The sequence below is a fragment of the Podarcis filfolensis genome, assembly GCF_964270895.1.
Source record: "Podarcis filfolensis genome assembly, chromosome: 5".
Taxonomy (NCBI): domain Eukaryota; kingdom Metazoa; phylum Chordata; class Lepidosauria; order Squamata; family Lacertidae; genus Podarcis; species Podarcis filfolensis.
The window spans coordinates 42,848,842-42,856,024 of record NC_139608.1 but is presented as its reverse complement, the minus strand read 5'-3'; positions in this window follow the sequence as shown (position 1 = coordinate 42,856,024).

Here is a 7,183-nt window from a genome sequence, read left to right as displayed (position 1 = left end):
TCCTAGATAGCCTCAGGTGAGTCATGCAACCTATGATGATATGAGAGAATACTACTAATTATGGCAAAAGATAACTTGACCACTACTTCTGGAATCTTAACACGCATATCTTGGTGATATAGCTGTGTAATATCTTTCATTTCATTTGTATTTTAGTCACAGATGTGATTCATACAGGAGGCATTTGCATCTCTACAAAAATTAATGTGAGATGCTGTCAAGCGAGGTGTGAGGAATATAGTGTATTTACTAGAAAGCAAAGCCCAACGAACTAAATGTGCTTTGTTTGCATAGAATTGGGCTCTCACTGTCCTTATGCTGCCACAATATGGTTAGTCTCTCACCTTGTTCCAGCACTGGTATACAGCTCTGATGTTGCATCTGTTCAAAGGACACAAATAGTGCAGTTTTGCTTTCTTCTACAGCTCAGAAGCGGGTGGTGTTTAAGTGCGGAAAGGCTGTGGGAGTGGTGACATCCACAATGCCCAGACCAGGACTTCTCCTTGCAGCAGTGCAATACACAGAACATGAACGTTAAAACACAGTACTGTTGTCAAAGAGCCCACACATTCCACGGCTACATGCCAAAATGCCAGCAGTCATGCTTTGAAAAAATACCACAGATGTATCAGAGATGTGTTAGACTCCCACCCAAACATGAGAGATTTCCGTTCCCAGGAAAACATTAGGGAAGCACAAAAGGCTTGTGGCAAATGCATGAATCACAACTCCCACAGTGGTGCAGGGAATCCAGGCATAGAGTGAATTATAAGGATGGCTCCTACATACTCAAGGGACAGTTTGGAGAATATGCTGCTTCTCAATAGGCAGAGAATAAGGCACAGACAAGTTGCAGCGAGGGACCAAGAGACCCACTTGGATCACCACCTTTCTTTCTGACATGGTTTGTGAGTCTTTCACAGGGATGGGGAACCACGTGGCCACGCTACAAAACCCAGATTTGAAGCTTGATTGGATAATGAAAACTAGCAGGAACATCAGAATAAGTCCTGCTGTAAAATGTATGTTTGCAATTCTGATTCTGTTTTTACTCCAAAAGCTCCACTGCATGCAATATTCCAAAAATATTTAATTCATGATGATAGCAATCACAGAGCAGTTTCCACAGTAAAACAATAAAATACAGTACCCAATTAAGCAAATGCTATTAAAATATACAGGTTATAAAAATAAAGTGGCGGTTAAAAGATTCCTAGCCACCATAGAATAGCACATATGATACGGACTATTCATAAAACGGGTATCACAGGTTCTTAAGCACCAGGATACACAGGTGCATCTGAAGATGGTAAAAAATTGATCTATTGTTGACACATGACACATTTCCAATGGTAGGAGATTCCATAAACAGGGCACCACTACAGAAAAAGCCTTTTCCCTGGTCACCATGTGTCGTACATTGTCCAGTGGTGGGACTAGAAGTGCAACAGCTAGGCTAGCATATACTGGGAGATGCATTCCTGCAAGCATTTGGGCCCCAAACTGTTTAGGGTCCTATACATAGGCATTAAAAACCTTACCTTGGGTTCAGAAGCAAACAGGCAGACAAGGCAGATCACAAAGAATAGATGAAATACGATTCTGACTTAGTGTACAACTCAGTAAGCAAGCAGCAGCATTCTGCACCAACTGCAACTTCTGGACCATCTTCAAGGATTGCCCTATTCCATTAATCTACACATGACATTACCAGAGCGTGGATCACAGTCGCAAGTTGATCACAGTTGGAAGCTTGTCCTGGTCCAGGAACAGCAGCAGCTGGCAAACTAGCTTGGGCTGGGAATAGGCACCCTGAGCCACTGTGGCCACTTGGGCCTCTGATGGCCATCCTGGATCCAGAAGTACTCTCAAGCTATACGCCTGTTCCTTCAAGAGGGGAGTGCAATTCCCATCCAGAACAGTGTCTCTGTCTTTTCAGTGCTCAATCTCAGTTTATTAGCCATCATCCAGCCCATTGCTGTTCTAGGCACCAGTCCAGCACCTGTGCAACCACACCTAATATACAAGGAATGAGGAGACAGAGCTGGAACCAGATGACCTACCCCAACAGCTTCATATTGAGGTTAAAAACTATGTGGAACAGAATGGAACCCTGAGGAACCCCAGGGCACAAATACCATGGGGCTAAGCAGAAGTTCCCATATGGTATTCTTTGTGCAGAAGGCATGGGGTTCTCTGTCCGTAGATCTACTCCCTGTGAATATCAGTGTCCTGTGGGCTGCAGTCTACATCTCCAAGTCCCCATATTTTGAGCTTGACAATGTAATACCGTATGGCATTACAACCTCCATCGGAGACTAAAAGAGAGATGTAGTTAGCTAGCATTTGCTGAGCAAACCCAGAATGGTAGTTAATATGCAAGCCAAGAGTATTTACAGGAGATCTCAGCGTCTGTAACTTAAAGCATTAGCGAAACAAATTGGAATTGCCTTCTGGAGGCCGTTGTTATAAATTACGGGCCCAACATCTGCCCACATCTGCAGTGTCTAGACAGTTTGTATCAAATATAACAGCGTGGAAAGGGTCGTGAGTGTATTGGGGAGAGGGGCTAAAAGGGAGGAAGGATCACACATGCAAAAAGACAGCTTGACTCCGAATGGATTTAACATTCAGTTTCCATCCAAAATTAAGGCCCATCTCTGTTCTTGCTTGGTGAGTTGAAGTTCCTGCCCAACCTGGGCAGATTTGTAGGCTGCTTAAGAGGGGTTTCAGAACATGAAAAGTTAAACAATTGATCAGTATAGGCCCCAGTGCTATGCCAATCCGTTTTAAACCCCCAAGCAGAGCCACATTTTCACTACAATGCTCCCAGAATAGCCTCTACTTTAAAACACTCTTCCCAACACAAGCTGCCTCTTCCCATCATCACAATATAGGCTGGCATAGATATAGATTAAACTACTTTATCTTCATCACAACCCTGTGAGGTAGGTTAGGCTAAGAGAGAGTGACTGGCCCAAGGTCACAAATGAGTGGGGATTTTAACCCAGGGCTTTTCAGGCAAGGTTAAATGCTCTAATCAACACAGCATACTAAGCTCTTAGTATATTCTTCTCTGCTGCTACCATCTCTTCTTCCACACCTTCTCACCTTCTCGCACCTGAAGGCTATAGCTCAGTGGCAGAGCACCCGTTTACCACGCAGAAGGTCCCAGGTTCAGTCCTTGGCATCTCCAGATAGGGTAGGAGAGAACCTGGCCCAAAACCCTGGAGAGTGGCTGCCAGCCAGTGTAGACAGTACTAACCTAGATGGACCAGAGGTCTGGTTCAGTTTAAGGCAGTTTCCTATGAACAACTAGGCCTGCTTACCTGGCGTGCATAATTCCTGCAGTGCGTAAATTGTAAATATAGCTCCGTGTGGTTGCGGCTCCTCTTGCTCTGGCTGGAAAGGGGGCCAGCCAGCTCTGCATTTCTCCACAGCTGAGCATCTTCTGGAGCACATTACCAAAAGAAGTGACCGGCTCTGTCCCTAATTTGTTAGCAACGTGGCAGCTTCTGAGGAGGTCAGGCAGACATTATTTATTTATTTAGGAAGCAAGTTTTTTTTTAAAAAACTGCCCTTCATCATGTGATCTTTCCTTCCTCCTGGCCTCTGTGCCTCGTGCAGATCAGAGAGGCCAGGCCCTGTCAGTGAGAGCGACTATATTTTTTTTAACAGTTCCTAGCGCAAACCTTCTCATTTATATGTAAAGTAGCCATTAGTCATAGCTCCGTTCCCTCAGACTGCCTGATGTACAATCACATTTTGCAGTGGATGAATCTTTCCACACAGCTGCTCTGCTATGAATAATCCGTCACTGGGCCCATAAATCAGAAAAAAATCATGCACCTCCTTCGCCTGATCCTTACACAAAGTCATATATTTTACATGAGGACAAGCTAAATATTCATGAGGCTTTAAAAAGCCTCTTCTGGCTCTAAGGGACTTGTTGGGGTTGTTTTTTGAGTTGTTGGACTGAGCTGGCTTCTTTCTTCTTCTTCCTGTGCTCCATTTTAAAAGAAAGCAAAGCATTTCCCTCTTTTCTGCCATTTCCATGTTGCTTCATCCACTCCCATTTGGTCATCTAAATATTAAATACCCTACACTCTTTTACAATATCCCACCCAAACAATATTCCATGTGGGGTGGGCCAGACTCCCTCATCACGTGACAGCTAGGGCTGCAGTCAGTTGTGCACACCTGCTGCCCTCATTGGAAATCCCAAATATTTCCACATAAGGCTGCCCATTATCATTCATGCACAATGCAAACAAGAAAAGCAGCCACTCAAGTTCAAGGTGCTTGTTTTGACATGCAGAGCTCTATCTGGCTTCAGATAGGGGTTACCAGCATGGCACCCAGGGGTGGGTGCCCATGCACCCATAGAGGCCTTCTCTAGCATCAACAGGGTCCCCTCTCCATGGCTTACATTAAACATTCCATTACAGCCAATAGAAAAGGTCGCAAGGTGGGGGGGTGAGTGTGTGTGTGTGACCCACAATACATTCTCTGGTTTGCAGATGTGCACATGGTTTTTGATGTAGGGTAGGTATTGCTATTTCTGTGTTGCATGTGTGTGAGCTTGATAATGAGTGGTGTGTCGAAAGCTACTGAATCATAGCACATTCAGACTTGCTGAGGTTTACAGCTCAGCCTCTTAGTCTCTCTGCTATACTGACTCTCAAGGATTCTAGCAGATTTTGGAGATGGTGTTCTGTAACAAGGTCAAGGGATATTCATAGAAGAGCAAGAAACTGCACAGTGTTTATGATATAGCTGAAAAACAGGATTCAAGATGAAGTTGGTAACATTGAACCTCTTACACTGTACAGTACTCACCTCCTTAAACTCCATTTCTAAACATTAAAGCCCTAATAGTTTCATAACCATAACCTCCCTGTCATCAGAGTCCATTTCGTCTTCTTTTCTCCCATTACATTTACGCTTGTCCTTTCAATTTGCATTTTTCTTCTATGTTTATGCTGTGTCTCGAAAAGTGAAAGTGACATGTATCCCCCTCCAGTTTATTCAAATCACCCACATTATTAAATAATTTGCCTTCTTTATAATCCAGAAAGCCCTATATCTTATGGTTAGTACGGACTACATGTGCAGAACAATTAGCACATCCCCCTCACAATAAGCATTGCAAGAAACTATCCTATTAACTTCTTCTTCCACCACAAACTACTCCCTTCATTTCTCATTTCAGTCTGGAAAGAATTAGCCCAAGAAGCTGTCTGTAAGGATAGTAATAAGTCTGAATGCATGCAGCTGCCAGCCCTGCAAATTTAATTTAAACACATCGTTCTTATTATTTAAAGTGCTATAATTCAGGCAATAATGCCCAAAGGAACTGAAATTATGGAAGATCCCCATTATTTCAAGGGTTAATTCTACAGATTCCCCAAAGAGTCACTAGAAATGTAAAAACAAGAGGCATAACAAGGGTGAGAAACGTGGTACTCTTCATTGAAAATCAAGTGGCCACTATTCCTTGTTAAATTGATTATTGCCACTACCTATTGACATTGAATTCACCCCAGGGATGACACTGGCTGATAAAGTCTTGGAGGCAGTGAGTGATATTCTATTGCAAAAATCACCAAGACAATGACATTACATGGATTTCTCCTGGGACAATTCTAGGAGTGAATAGCCTTCTCTTGATTTGCACAGATGATTGAAAAATGCAAGTGGCAAATTAGCCCTATGTTTTGAAGCCAGAGTGCACAGAAACACTGTTTATCATCCCGCCACAGCGGTACCTATTTATCTACTCACGCTGGTATGCTTTCAAACCGCTAGGTTGGCAGAAGCTGGGACAGAGTAACAGGAGCTGACCCCGTCGCATGGATTCGAACCACTTACCTTCCAATCAAGCCAAGGAGGCTCAGTGGTTTAGGCCACTGCACACCCACATCCTTATCTGCACAAGCAAGATAATTTAACAACATGCTTAGCAACTTCTCTTGGGGAAGCAGGGTGTTCCAAAGATGCAGGCCTATCTTGGAAAATGGTCTCGTTTTCACTTCCCCAAAGATGAGCGCAGGGAGAGTTAATCTGAAAGGTTATGAAATCCCAGGGTGTGGATGGCTTTATAAATTATACTATCCCCATCCCTGAATCTGTGATAGAAGTATCTGCTTATACAAAACATATTTGCCAGTCACTGCAGTGATATACCCAGATTAACTCAAGGATGCTTCTCGTCACAGATGTTCCATGTGAACATTTCAGCACTACTGCAAGCGATTCCGACCAGTTACAGCTGCTTCTAGACAGAGGCAGATATTACACTTCTCTGGAGAAGGAGCAGGTCTTCCAACCTGAGGCCTGGAATTCTTAAGAAGACTTTGGAAAGGAGAGAATAGTAAGTAAAGTTTCTTTGTAGTATATGCGCCATAAGAAAAAATTCTTCTTTGGCTTCTTTGCACAACAATTTTTAAGTCTTGAAAGTGCCTCATATACATGATATAATTAACCTTATAATAACTGGTAAGATAAATCAGTTATATTATCCTCATTATGCAGATGAGAGACTGAGGCTGAAAGACAGGAGCTTGACAAAGCCTACCTAGTGAGGTCATGGTTGAGATTTGAACCAGGGGCTTCCCAGCTGACACTCTAGGAATCAAATTCAGTCTCCTGTTGGGTGAAAACTGTGGCCCACATCAGAGCACATGCCATCTGGACTGCTCCCTCTCCCTTCTACCATCAACTGCCCTGCAGGAATGTTTCCATGAAAGAGAGAGAGGAGATGGGGGAAGGAGGCAGGCTTCCAGCTGGATGACCGCTATGGCGAGGGAGGTGATTGGCAGAAGAACAATCCTATATATGGAAAGGGGTGGAGAGGATGTGAAGGGTGACTGGGTCATGCTCCTAGCCACTAGACTTGCTCTCAATTAATTTAGTTAAACTGATATAAATTAACAACTGATCTTCAAAAATGTTCCACTGCTACAAGGTCCATTTCTAAACTGCCAGGGGGACTTAGATGATATGAGGAATAGAAATGTCACACACAAAAAAACACAAATAAGATTGAGTCTTGGATGAACATGATCACAGTTTTGAAACTCAGAGGGTAAACTGATAGCAACTTAAATAGATTAACCACACTGTAAGGATTTTGGGAGGCTATTTATTGTAGTATTATTTAACATTTTTACCCAACAGTGTG